The sequence below is a fragment of the Nicotiana tabacum genome, chromosome 17 (genome assembly GCF_000715075.1).
Source record: "Nicotiana tabacum cultivar K326 chromosome 17, ASM71507v2, whole genome shotgun sequence".
NCBI classification, from domain to species: domain Eukaryota; kingdom Viridiplantae; phylum Streptophyta; class Magnoliopsida; order Solanales; family Solanaceae; genus Nicotiana; species Nicotiana tabacum.
Window position 1 is genome coordinate 33,493,631 of NC_134096.1, and position 15,924 is coordinate 33,509,554.

Here is a 15,924-nt window from a genome sequence, read left to right on the forward strand (position 1 = left end):
TTTGAGTGTTATAGTCCCATTCCCCCATTTACTACTTATTCTATGCTTAATTGTTGTTATGTGACTCGCTGGGATGGCTGGTTTAGTTTCCGGGATATTTCGGAATGAATTGATACACTTAGTCCCAAGGTTGGAAGCCTAAGTTGAAAGAGTTGATCGAATATTGACTTATGTGTAAATGGATCAGGAATGGAGTTTTGATAATTCTGATAGCTCTGTATGGTAATTTTGGACTTAGGAGTGTGTTCGGATATTGATTTGGAGGTCCGTAGATGATTTTGTCTTGAAATAACAAAAGTTGGAAAAACTTGAGGTCAATTGGAGTTGTTATTTATGACTTGTGTACAAATATTGAGGTCAATCAGAGTTGATTTGATAGGTTTCAGCATCGATTGTAGAAGTTGGAATTTATTAGTTTCATTAGGCTTGAAATGGGGTGCGATTCGTATTTTTGACATTATTTGATGTGATTTGAGGCCTCGACTAAGTTCATATCGTGTTTTGGGATGTGTTGGTATGTTTGGACGGGATGATTCGGATGAGAATCAAATTGAAATTTGGACTTAGGAAAATTTCTGGGTTACTGATGTCTGGTGCCATTGCACCTATGAAGGATTGGTTGCAGATGCGGTCTGGGAAGAGTTGGGTAGTGGTAGCAGGTGTGAGGAGGTAATCCGCAGAAGTGTAGCCGCACCTGCGGAAAGGAGGTCGCAGAAGCAGAATTGGGCAGGGGCTTTGGAGTGGCAGAAATGAGGGGTGGTTCGCAGATGCGGTCCCGCAGGTGTGCGAGGTTGGCTGTTTAGTGGGATTTGCAGAAGCGAAGTTTTCTCCCTAAAAGCGGGAGTGCAGGTGCGAGCCCAGGCTTCGCAGGTGCGAAAATACCTGGGCAGTGTTTAAATTGAAGGGTTCCAAGATTTTTACCGTTTTTGGACTTTGCACGCTCGGTTGGAGGCAAAGTTTGAGAGGGGTTTCACGAGAATTCTTGAGGTAAGCCTTTTTTGATAATTTCTATTCAATAATATTGATTACCCATTGAATTTCCCACCTACTTTATGTGTTTTTAAGGTGGAATATTTGGGAGTTTTGGACTAGGGATTGGAGAGTACTAATTGAGGATTTGAGTGGCGATTTGGTGTCGGATTTGAGTAATTTTGGTATGGTTGGACTCGTGGTTGAATGAATATTCGTATTTTATAATTTTTGTCGAATTCCAAGACGTGAGCCCAGGGTTGAATTTTTGAGTTGACTTTTTGACTTTTGATTATGAACTTAGCTTTATCATATGAAATTGATTCCTATAGCTTGTGTTGATTGTATCGAGTTGTTTGTGATTAGATTTAAGGCATTTAGAGGCCGATTCGTGAGGAAATGGCTTATTGGAGTAGAGATTTGCACGGTTTGAGATAAGTAATACTTCTAAACTTGGTTTTGAGGGTATGAATCCCTGAATTACGTGTTATGTAGTTGGTGTTGAGGTGATAAGCGTGTGGGATTGTACCATAGAAATTGTGATCCAGTCGATTCCGTGGTACTGTGTAGTCATCAAACCTTGTAGCCATTCATGTGATCTGTATGCGTTAGAGTAATTGAGCTGCAGATTCATGTTGAAAATCATGTTAGGCTATATTCTTATCTTGTTGAGACCCACTGTGGTCATTTCTACTATTGAATTATTTGCTTAGATGGGAATTTTGTACTCAGTCACATCCATCATTTGCATATCATATCTCAGTCTTTGTTACTATTTATTATTGTGTTATATAACATTATTTAGGCTAATTGGCATGAGATTTCTGAGCCCGGGAGACTGGAGAGATTGATGACTGAGTTGGGGCCTGAGAACCATGTTGTGAGTGAGATTTGTGGATCGGTCTGCACGCCGAAGGATGCCTTATGGATTATATATGGATCGGGCTGCATGCCACAACATGCCAGATTGACTTATTATTAGCGCTTGGGCAGGATCTGCCCCTCCGGAGTCTGACATACCAGCAGTGAGCGCAGGTACCGTATAGTGCTGAGTGACTGAGTCTGATGAGCGAGAATTGAGACAGCCAGATTGAGTACTCTGAGAGTGCGAGTACGTGGGGTTTTCATTGTATTGCATCACATGTGATGTGCACATTGGCATGTAGATATAGAGATGTAATATTTCTCATATCAGTCATACTTGGCATATTTTATCTATATTGAGATTAACTGTTAAACCTGGAAGTATGCCTACATTTATGTACTGTGTACCAATAGATTATGAGTTTTCTGAGATATTATTGTCATATTTTCTGTCATTTATGTGTTGTTAAACTCTGTATTTGTATTGTATTGGTTGAACCTGTCACTGCTTTCAGCCCAAATGTTGGTCTTGTTACTTATTGAGTTGGTTGTACTCATACTATACTTTGCACTTCGTTTGCAGATCCAGATATTTTCGGGCACGCTGGTTGCTGAGTTTGGAGCTTTATCAGTTCGGAGATTATCGAGGTAGCTGCTTGGGTGTCCGTAGACCTTGACTCTCCGCTTTTATTTTTTAGCTTTATTTGTACTATTCTACCTTCCTAGATAGTGTGTCAGTCGTCAAACCATGTTATTGTATAGATGCTGATGTACTCAGTGACACTCGGATTTTGGAAAAATTCTGTACCGAGTTGCGGTGTTTTCATCCAATTTTTATGAGATTTTATTTACTTAAACCTATTTCAGTATGTTTTGAATTAAAGATGTCTGTATTTTGTGAGTTATCGGCTTGCTTAGTATCGCGATAGGCGCCATCACAACACATGTGATTTGGGATCGTGAAAATTCATTAAACCAAGTTGTATACATTGACTGTATGTATATGTATGTATATGTATTTTTATTTGCACCATACTGCCTGCACTTAACTATTGTATCATAAAGTAGATACAAGACATACATATATATAGTAAGTATATGTATATATCCATACATGCTATATGTATATGGATGTTGTTAAATATAATTAACTGGTTACTGTACATTCAATGTATTCAGAAATAGGTTGTTACTAGACTTGAACTACATATAAATACATTATTTTTAGAATATTTAAAGTACTGTAAAGATAAAATACACGTTTGAATCATTAGAAGATTGATTCAGTACAAACAGTGTATGTATATGTTAAATACTGCCTGACACACTGGCTGTAGTCAAACATTTTAAAGTTCAATATAACCAATATATAAAATAAAATAAGGCAAGTGAAATGAATACAGATGGACAAAAGTTGTTGTATTCAGAATAAAAGGTTATTGTATCCAAGAAAGTATATTCTGTATTCAGAATAAAAGTTGCGGAAAACCACGAACAATTCAGTCATAAGTTGAAATACAATATGCAAAATATAAAACTATTCAATCACTATTTTTATAGATGTATCCGATTATGTGATTTGCCTAACAATATTTTCCGGTGCTTCATTATCGTTTATCGCCTCGGCATCTGACTTTCGCATAGCATAGTCCCAAATGAGTGCACCATATCTTTTCGGGAGTAAATTTGGATTAAAGGCTGTTTGTGGAACTTATCCACAAGTGTCGCGACATACAACCCACAATCCCTGCAAAAACATTGATTGATAATTGTAAATAATATGAATGATATTATTATACATGCTACAAAAGTACAAAAAAAGAATTGAATACATACATTCTCCCAGATAACCGTTGAGGCAGATTTGGAACAAACACTACCTTAAAAGCATCAGTTTGTGCCTTGTCATTGTATGATAGTTCGCGAGACCAATATATGCCTTGCTTGTCTCTGATGGATAGGTACAGAGGTATAAGCTTAGCCAGTTTATCTATCTCAGAACTGACATATGCATTATGGCCTGCTGCTCGGTAGGAGTCATATACATTGATACATCTGTCCTTAAATGATACAACTGCCAAGATCCAATGAAGTCTCTCTTTCAGGTTGATTGGTATCAGAACATTGTCGACTGTATGCTGTGATACATTAGCTAGCAACCTGTATCCCCTTATGTAATGCATACAACATCTTCTTCCTTAGCCACACTTGCATCATTACTTGTTTCAACATACTTGTCGAAAATTTCAGCAATCCGTGTCTTGAATATAGTCGATGGTGATGTATTTGTATGTGTTACTTTGGTCATACTTTCCTTTCTTCCTCAAGTAGTAAAATATGACATCAATATGCTGTGAAAAAATAAATACAAATAATTTAGCATGGTGGCCAAATAAATGTATACAGTTAAATACAAGTTACTAAATGTGAATACATAAGGGATATATCTTACATCGTTGTTTCATAGTTGCCCGTCAAATGGTAGAAGGTAAAATCAATTTTTGTCAGTGACTTGCTGAACTCCAAAATCCAAAGAGTTACGCAGTGTAGACCTATGTTTCCTGTAATAGTCATCCTTATCCTTTCTAAAAGAAGTTACAAAAAAGTAGCATTAGTCATCACATTATATAAGGTAAACCATACATTATAAAACGAATAAAACTTACCTTTGATCATGTTTAGCAAGCATACCATCACGAACTCATTTTTAGAATTCTTGAATGAGTAAAATATCATGTGACCCCGTGATAAAATCAGTTTCAAAAGGATATTGTTTGTCAAAAATAGGAGTCAACTTCACTCAGCTACTTGCAGTTCATCAGAGTAAAAAATAAGGACATCTAAATATAGTGAATACAATGATATAAATATAGTTTGATACAACTTAATTGGATAACAGAGAAAAATCAGAATAAATATTTGTATACAAAGGTACAAACCAACTGAGCCGAAGTTTGTCTCGTAGGGCGAAAAATTTCATCGACTAGGACACCGATTCCTCTGCAAGGGTAACGACTTTGCATCTGCAACTTTAAATGCAGGATGTATCATAATTCTTGTTTCGGGAATCTAACTTGGAAGGTCTTTGTCGGCCAACTCAAATTAAGACACATGTATTTCTCCAGGCTTTTGAGCCGCAAGAGGTAGAATATCAGATTGTATTCTATTTGGATTATCAGATAAATCCTCGGCAATTTTTAGTGGTATCACACTTGGTACCTCTGTATCAGTATGTATTCCACAAGGATCATCAGATCTCAAATCTGATTCCATGTTAGGTATCACAACAGGGAAGTGTACTCCAATATTCTAAGTTAGCGATGTTGCATCTGCAACTTTAAATGCAGGATGTATCACAACTCTTGTTTCAGGAATCTGACTTGGAAGGTCTTCATCGGCCAACTCAAATTAAGACACATGTATTTCTACAGGCTTTTGAGCCGCAAGAGGTAGAACATCTGATTGTATTCTATTTGGATCATCATATAAATCCTCGACAGTTTTTAGTGGTATCACACTTGGTACCTCTGCATCAGTATGTATTCCACAAGAATCATCAGATCTCAAATCTGATTCCATGTTAGGTATCACAACAGGGAAGTGTACTCCAATATTCTAAAATGAATAAAAAACATTAACACGTAAATATTACTTATATACTTCAATAAAAATAACAACTTGCAATTTTATAACAAATAATATACCTTAGATTCCGTAGTCCCTCCATTTCTAACATCACCACCGTCAAGAATCTCCTCTGTAGAGGCCTTTAATGTGTCTCCACGTAAATTAGTATAGGGAACTCCAGCAGCAGGAATGTCGGCGGGCAACTTATTTTTAACACCCTTGAGGAGTGGTAGTACAAGTCATGAGCCATTAAGACTTAGATTTATAAAACTGAAATAAAATATTTACAACATCTATTTGGAATGTACATGAACAAAATTCGAATCTAAAGTTACCAAGAACAAGTGATAGACATAACTAGAACGCGGGTACATCTTCAATGCCAGCTCCCGCCATACACAATAACATCAACTTCAAAATCTGCACGCAAGGTGCAGAAGTGTAGTATGAGTATAACCGACCCCATGTACTCAATAAATATCCTAACTAACCTCAACGAGGTAAAAGAAGCAAGAACTATAAATGATACTCGTTATCACCTATACAGTTCATAATTTCAACAAGTATAGAACAAATATATGATCAAATCAAGAAATCTCACTTAAAACCACATTGGTGCTCACAATTCTTTATTTTAAAGTATTCTGCTTAGTCAACAATACAACATATAAGGAAGATACACAAGTAAATCAGATAAACAATCAAGAAAATTGCAAGTAAGATGAAATGCAATAATCATATATCAGTCCGTTACGGCGCGCAACCCGATCCAAATAACAACAAGCCAATAAGGCATGTTGCGGCATGCAACCCTATCTAATAACAGTAACCAGCTCTCCAGAGCGCACATCAACCAGAAACCTGTCATTTTCTCATAATCCGCATGTACACCATCAAGAGAGAAACATGAGAGGGTGACCCTGTGGGGATGGATCCTTATCCGCACGCAAGCACGACCAACTCAACGTGCTACCAGCCTGGCGTGGTCACATGCTCAATATCATAACACACTCGGCGTGGTCACATGCTCAATATAATGGATCCACCCGACGTGGTCACAGGCTATATCACAATCTACCCGGCGTAGTCACATGCATATCAACACAATCCACCTGGTGTGGTCACATGCATATAAACACAATCCGCCCAGTGTGGTCACATGCATAACAATACAATCCTCCCGGCGTGGTCACATACAAAATAATACTATCTGCCGGCGTGGTCACAAGCATAACAACACAATCCGCCCGACATGCTCACATGCATCCAGTTCAAATCATATCACATAGAAGCATGTATACAAGAACACATGTATATGATGAATAATTATCAGATTCATGCTTCTGGAGTGGTATAATAACATTCTAAAGTGTATGCATGTGCAAAGTATGCTATCATAGCTCAAATCGGAAATTTTATCACAGAAATAGCAATTACCAAGTTTATTCAGGGAATTAGCCTCTTCGAAACCCCAAACATGGCTCAAATAGTTCACAACAATGATACAAATATGAGAAACATAATATCTTAAAGCTTAACTATCAACTCTAGGAATATCATAGCCTAAACACTACCCCGAGCATGGATAAATACCCCGGTGCTCGCACATGGGCTCAACCCCACACATATGCACACCCATAGTGCGTAGCTATCACAAATAATTTAGGCAACTACCAAGTTAAGATAAGATACTTACCTATTCAAGCCAAAACAAACACCGAGCAAGCCAAACAATACTCTACAAATGCCATCCCGTGTAAATCAACCTCCAAACGGCTCGAAACTAGAAAAAATCAACTCAAAATCATCAAATAATGGTAAAGGAAACAAACCCAAATAATAAAGGTCAAATCTTTAATCAAAAGCTCAAAGTCAAAAAAAACGTTAACCCTGAGCCCGCACCTCGGAACTCGACAAAACTCATAAAATCCGATAGCCCATTCAATTACGAGTCCAACCACACTAATTTCACTCAAATCCAACTATGAATCTATATTCAAAACTCAATTATTCACTCTAGAAAAATTTAAACAAAACCCCCCAATTTCTCCTCTTTAAATCCTTAATTTAGGTGTAACAATCCATGGAAAAACAAAATATATAATCAAAATAAAGATAAATTTACTTACCCTTAAGATTTGGATGTTTAACTCCTCCAAAATTGCCTTATTTGTGCTCCAGGAACTCAAAAAGAGGAGAAAATAAACTCAAAATTCCGAAATTGGAAGTTTTAATGCACTGCCAGCGGTCCTTCTTCGCGATCGCGGTCTCCAACCTCGCGATTCAAAAAAATTCCATCTCAGTTTTTACCCTTTGCGATCGCGAGCATGTCCCCACGACCGCGATGAACAAATTCCAACAAGTTTGCCCAACTCTTCGAGACAACCTCTAGTATAATGGCTATAACGTTTTATACAAAACTCCAAATGACAAACGGTTTGACTTTTTGAATACTAGATATAAAGTGCTACAAATTATTTTTTGGATCATCTCCAAATTCCTTGTAGATTGTAAGATATAAGCTTCCAAAGTCAGCTTAGTGACAACAAAATTTCTTCTTCGCGAACGCGAATCACAGGTCCAAGTTTTCCATTTTACTCTTCGCGATCGCGACCAATGCTCCACGACCACGATGTACACCCCAGTAGCCAAAAATTAGCAACTAAAAATGGCCTAAACATTGTATGAAACCACCCCTAAATACACCCGAGCCCCTTGGGACCCCGTCCGAACATACCAACAAGTCCCAAAACATATTGCAGACATACTCGAGGCCTTAAATAACATATAATAACATCAAAACGACGAATCGTCGACCAATATCAATCTCTTAAGTTCATAAACTTCAAACTTCGAACCAAGCATCCGATTCAAGCCTAACCAATCCGGAATGAATCCAAATTTTACTACAAGTTCCAAATGTCATACCGAACCTATTCCAACTACCGTAACAACAATCCGAACCCGATAACATCAAAGTCAACTCCCAGACAAACCTATGAACTTTCTAAAGCTTCAAATTGTCAACTTTAGCCAAATAGCGCCTAAACCTTCTAGGAACATCCAAATTCGGGCATACGCCCAAGTCCAAAATCACCATCCGGACCTAACAGAACTATCAAAACTCCGATTTGGGCTCAAATACACAAAAGTCAAACTTGGTCAACTCTTCCAACTTAAAGCTTCTAACATGAGATTCATTCTTCCAAATAAATTCTGAATCACCTGAAAACTAAAACTGACGATTCACACAAGTCATAATACATCATATAAGCTATGCAAGACTTCAAACAACAGAACGGAATGCGTTCATCCTCGAACGTGCCAAGAGTCATTCCAAAGCCATAAAATCACTATGTAAACTCACCATGCACATACTTGGGGGGTGATCCCACATCACCCCAATTCATATAAGTCCGTCAACTCAACATAACCAAAGATTCTCCCTTCAACCTTAATCCATAAACCTTGGAATCCAATTTATAACATCTGTAATCCATTACAAGACCCGATTCTCACATTTATTCATTGTATAAGTCTGAACAAGCTGTATCAAGCCATAACCATAACCCTAGATGAGATCACATGATATACGACATAACTTAGTTACTCATAGCAATAACTTTCGTCCACAATTGTTGCTCAATAACAAATCCGGTACCGATAACAAACCTCATATCAAATAAAGCCTTGTTCTAACCCTTAGTACACTGCCAATGATGAAAAAAACACCCAGAATCTCATAACCTCTCATCATATCAACAAGTCATGGAGCTCTCTTGTCCGACTAGAACCATAGCCAAATTCTAAGATAATTAGTGACATTATTCTTCCAAACCTACCGTAATCAAATATGATAGATCCATACTAGGTCCAATGACCTCATCTCACTACAAGCTGCTCTACTAGCATGCCACATCAATACTACCTAAGCCACAACCCGTGCAATCCGTGCAACCATAAGCAACAACTCAAATGTACACAAAAATGGAAAATGAATCAAACGAGAGGACCGTTCCGCAAGCTCAACGAGTACCACCACAAGCGCAATGCCATGAACCCATCACACATAGTCGAACCAAGATGCAAAAAATCAGCACAAAAGATCATATCCCCACATAACTCCGCCTGCAACGCATGACCCAATCCAGCCACCGGTCCACATGAAATACCTTGAGTCATAATGCTCAAAATCAACAACCATACACAAATCAACATCAAATATGCGAAGTGCATCACCATAACCATAGAGAAACGAATAACACAATATACCACAACCCAGAAAGACTATAGCCAAGCGCAATCAACTGTTCAACACCCCAATAACTATCTCGCTCAAATTTTGCCACAAGACCCAAATAGAATGCACCATGTGTGCAAATACCCAACCGATCACAACCCATCGTAGTTCCCAATCAACAAATCTGACCCAATGTATAATACACGCCCTCATTAGGCTTACCAATGGGCCCCAAATCAATTTCGGTCATTCATAAATATATACATAACCCTCCAAAAGTCCACAATAACCTAACCATAATGCATACCGCTAGCCGTCAACCTCTTAGCATACCTTTACTATCCGCAACCAAGGGATAGTCCACCTTTGAGACCCCCGGTCTCCAAATCACAAGAATACAAAAATCATCATATCCGATCCCAACTCCATCACTCGAATGATTAACACATCCTTTATACACAATCATTCCACGATAAATACTTCCATAATTCTTTCGTGCCACATAGAAAAATATGTAAATCAGCAGTCGATCAACCAGACAATTACAATAATACCATTCAAATATCTGCAAGTTCGAACACAATGCACCTTTCTAAAATTAACACTCTTCCCAAGTAATATCAAATAGTGCCAACATTCTTCTATCATATAAAACCTTACATGTTGTCTAGGACTCATGACCTTCCCTTCGAAACTAAACCACAAACTTATACATAATATTCTCAATTCCACATGTCTTATTGCATCTATCATGCCATCATATGATAAAACGAGAATCCCAATATCAAATTTGAGTCACAAGCAGAATACACACCCAATCAGCCGAAAACCTTCCACTTGATCCCATCCAGGAGAAAATCACAACGCGCAACAAACTCCCCATGCCTATAAAAAATATCCATCTCAAGCCATGACAGATCATCGAGAATTCTTCAAAACCTATTTGCACATAATCAAGCCATTAGAACTGAATCTCTCTAACTCAACCAAATCATGCAGGTAACCAAACCCAAGAGTATTTCCACAAAACACCGGTAAAGCCTCACCACATCATAAGAACCAAAAGAACTGATCATACCATTACCATACTGATCTAAACTACTACCAAGTTATCCTATTTCCTCTGAGTTTCTTTTGAATTGCCTTTAAGTTAACACTTCTCCTTGCCATAATACCACGATCCTCAACCAAAACTCGCCACACGAAATCCTACCATGGAACCACGTCGTCCTAAGCCCATAAACCATTATATTCCCTCTTCAGCATCCAATAGTACCGTAACCAAAATGCCAACTCTGAAGAGACCTTATGTGAATCAAACATTGTTTCCTTTACCTCTCTAATACTGAAATGTAGAACCTCTAATGATACAGTTGTATCGCTAGTCCCCACACTACCCAATGTAAATATCATATCTTAGCTCTTTTATTTACAAATTTCTGAAATTTATCAAAAGTCATATATGAACCTCGAACCCATTAGAACCTTCTCGAGAGTCATCCACCCTATTCTAATCTCAATGAACTGCCCAAACAAGCGGACGACTTCTGCTCCATCATCACACTAACACCAAAATAAGTAACCCATCTTAATGCAACAGTGTAAATCCCTACTCCATGCACACTACATCCATCGTGAATAACAAACTCAAATCATTCCATGATTTCCATATACCTATAAAGTGTAATATATCCTGTATCCAGAAATGTCCTTACTCGAGTCATCCTCGATATCAACCTCTGTAAGTCATAACTGATTCACAAATATACCTCAGACAGAAACCAATACAACACATAACTATACAATCTGATCGTCGATAGCAGGCTCGCCCACTTGGTTCACAACTATAGAACAAAACATCCGATAAATCACAATACTCATACTCTATTACTGCCATAATCCTGCACTAAAATTCAACTGAATCCTTCATAAGCTCATGTAACACAAACCATAAAATACCTCAATTCATCTGCTAAACTCGCACTCATCCTTGTGATAGTCAACTCAACTTTCTCAACCGACCCAAACTCAAATCATGACACACATAACCCACCGGTCGAAGGAAACTCTCCACAGAATCATCATAATAATCACGCAACCTCAGAATATCCCGCAGGAGATAGCACACCTGCTTAGCCTCAAACTGGCATATCTCTATACCCTTTTATGGCCACGACCACTATGCAATCACTAAATCTTCCAGAGTCAGAACTCATCAATAAGATATAAGAATACGCTTCATTCCACAACTGGACAACTGAAATATCCCTAACGCACTTGTAACTCCGTACTGTACACACATCAAGAAAGAAATCAAGCACCCGATAGTCCTTTCATATCCCAAGAGAACTATTCTCGTCCTATACAAGCCATATAATACACTCCACAATCACATGATACACATCATATAGCTATCTAACTACTCACCGAACCGCGAGTCCCACTCCTAGGGACACTATCGAATATATACGTCCAAAAACACACACTCACATAACTGAAATCACCGTGCCCAAGCTGCGGTCAAAACCCAACCTCAAGTCTTCTGGAATGGCCCAAAAACACAACAGCGAGTACATATCTCGCACCTCATTCATGGAATCGCAACCCGTAGATGCACAGCTAATACCGAGCGCTCAACACAACACATGAGTGAGTGGAATGAGTTCAAGGAGATACGCTTCAAGCTGAATCAATGCCTCACGATAATGAAAGAAAGATGGGAAGTTTATCCTAAATGACTTGTAGCCACTCGAAAATAGGTATGAACGTCATCATACCGATCCGCAAGACTCTACTAAACACTTGCTCATCACTTGTAGAACTTATGAACCTAGGGCTATGATGCCAACTTGTCATGATCCAAAATCCACTAGGTGTGATGGCACCTAACCCAACCCGCTAGGTAAGCCAACTAATAGTCAACATATTACAAATGAGATTAATGAGAAATAAATGATGAAATAACTGAACTTTCATACAACAACCCAAGGACTGGTAGTACAAGTCATGGGCCACTAAGACTTAGATTTATAAAAATGAAATGAAATATTTAGAACACCTATTTGGAATGTACATGAACATAATTCGAATCTAAATCTACCAAGGACAAGTGATAGCCATAGCTGGAACGCGGGTACATCTTCAATGCCAACTCCCGTCATATACAATAACATCAACCCCAAAATATGCACGCAAGGTGCAGAAGTGTAGTATGAGTAGAACCGACCCCATATACTTAATAAGTATCCTAACTAACCTCGGCGAGGTATAATAATAAAGAACTATAAATGATACTCGTTATCACCTGTACAGTTAATAATTTCAACAAGTATAGAAGAAATATATGATCAAATCAGGAAATCTCACGTAAAACTACCTTGGTGATCATAATTCTTTGTTTAAAGTATTCTGCTTAGTCAACAATCCAACATATAAGGAAGATATGCAAGTAAATCAGGTAAACAACTAAGAAAATTGCAAGTAAAGATGAAATACAATAACTACATATTAGTCCGTTGCGGCGCGCAACCCGATCCAAATAGCAATAAGCTAATAAGGCCTGTTGCAGCGTGCAACCCGATCCAATAACAGTAACCAGCTCCCCGAGAGCTCACATCAACCAGAAACCCGTCGGTTTTTCATAATCTGCGTGTACACAATCAAGGGAGAAACATGAGAGGGTGAACCTAGGGGGATGTGTCCTTATCCATACGCAAGCACGACTAGTTCAACGTGCTACCATCCCGGCGTGGTCATAGGTTCAATATCAAAATCTGCTCGGCATGGTCATAGGCTCAATATGATGGATCCGCCTGGCATGGTCACATGCTATATAACAACCCGTCCGGCATGGTCACAGACATATCAATACAATCCGCCCGGTGTGGTCACAGACATATCAACATAATCCGCCCAGTATGGTCACAAGCATATCAACACAATCCGCTAGGCATGGTCACATGCATACCAATACAATCCGCCCGACGTAGTTATAGGTATAACAACACAATCCACCCAGCGTGGTCACATGCATCCAGTCCAAATCATAGCACACATAAGCAGGTATACGAGAACACATGTATATGATGGATAAGTATTAGATTTCATGCTTCTGAACTGGTATAATAAAATGATAAAGTGTAGGCATGTGAAAAGTGTGCCATCATAGCTCAAATCGGTAATTTTATCACAGAAATAGCAATTACCAAGTTTATTCAGGGAATTAGCCATTTCGTAATCCTAAACATGGCTCAAATAGTTTACAACAATGATACAATATGAGAAATATTATATCTTAAAGCTTAACAGTCAACTATAGGCATATCATAGTCTAAGCACTACCCCGAGCATGGATAAATACTCCGGTGCTCGCACAAGGGATCAACCCCACTCATATGCGCACCCATAGCACGTAGATATCACAAATAATTAAGGAAACTAGTACCTCAACCAAGTTTAGATAAGATACTTACCTCAAACAAGCCAAAACAAACAACGAGCAAGCCAAACAACACTCTAGAAATGCTATCCCGCACAAATCAACCTCCAAACGACTCGAAACTAGCGAAATCAACTCAAAATCATAAAATAATGCCAAAGGAAACAAACTGATGTAAAAGCAAAATCTATGTTAAATTTTATTAATTTTGGCGAAGATCATGTTTTAGAGCTCAAGTACAAACATATGGACTTATTTTCAAGAAGCGCAAGAAGTCCAAGAAGCTCAAGATTGATTTCAAGAAGCCAAGATTCTTTCCTTCTTAAAATAGGATTCATTATTTCTTTACAAGAAAGAATTTCTTCTTTTCCTTTTCTTGGTAGGTGTAGACTTTATTTGTTGTCTTCCTTTTAGAATAAGGATTTTTCTTTTAGTAGGATTCTAGTTTTATTTCCTTGTAGAATAAGGATTTTATTATTTTTGTCTTTAGATATTTTATTTACTTATTAGAATAAGAATTGTAGTGATCAAAGAAGAGATCCTAATCCTATATAAAGGGTTCTCATGCCTTGTAGAGTAGAATTCACATTTTTGGAGGTTTACCCTAATTTGCAATAGAGTATTTTCTCTATTTTGTCGTCTTTATCCTTATTTTTGGTTCCAAGTAAGGTGGTAATAGTCTTTATCTTGTTTTCAATTGCATGTGGTATTTCGTTATCACATTAATTGATTCCAAGTGGTTACTTTAGGAACTTGTTTAGTTCTTGATCTTTCAAGAACACGTTTCTTGACCAAAATTCGTTCTTTTGATGTCATAGAATCATAACTTTCATTGAACTAGTGAAGCATTAATATTTACTTGTTTTGAACGAGTAAATAGTCTTTCTTATAGTTCTGATCGTAATATTTCACCTCGTTTTTGAATCATCAGATTCCGAGTCTTAAAACTTGAGATACGTTGTTTCTTGAAATCGACCCATAAACCACGTTTTCATTTCAAGATCTTGATCCTGGTCGATTGGTTCTTTGTTAACTCAAAGAATCACATCAATTTGGTATCAGAGCAGCAGGAGGTGAACCTAATATGCAAGCAAGAAAAGGTCGTTGGGTTCAAGAAGATGAAGAAACGAGACAACATAAATCTCTTTTTCGCACTAGATGTACCTCCCATGGAAAAATATATTCGTTGATTATTGATCGCGGGAGTCATATAAATATCGTTTTTGAAGAAATGGTTACTAAACTCGGCTTGTCAACCAAACTTCATCCATATCTTTATAGCATCGAAGTTCAAGATAGTGATAGTTTAGAGGTAACTCGTCAATGCCTAATATCTTTTTCTATTGGAAAAATCTATAAAGACCAGATTTGGTGTGACGTAGTGAAGATGGATGCTTGTCAATTATTACTTGGAAGACCATGGGTGTATGATATATGTGCTAAATATGATGAAGACCTTAATACCTATTTTTTTTTACAGAGGATGGACGTAAGATTATTTTAGTACCATTGAATTTAGAAGAGATTGCTAAAAATCTGACGCTCAGTGATGATTCTTTTCTTACTTAATTACAAATAATTGGTCCAATCAATGGAGAAAAGTCTTTAAATGTTGGTATTACTATGAAAGAGCACAAGGAAGAGGAGCATGCACTAGATCCACACGTTGAGGATTTACCTCCGAAGTTTGATGATGATCCGTTGGAGCATACCATATGTGAGCTTAACTTTTCAATAAATAGAGATACTCAACATAATATTAATTTTATTGCTAATTCCACCCTTC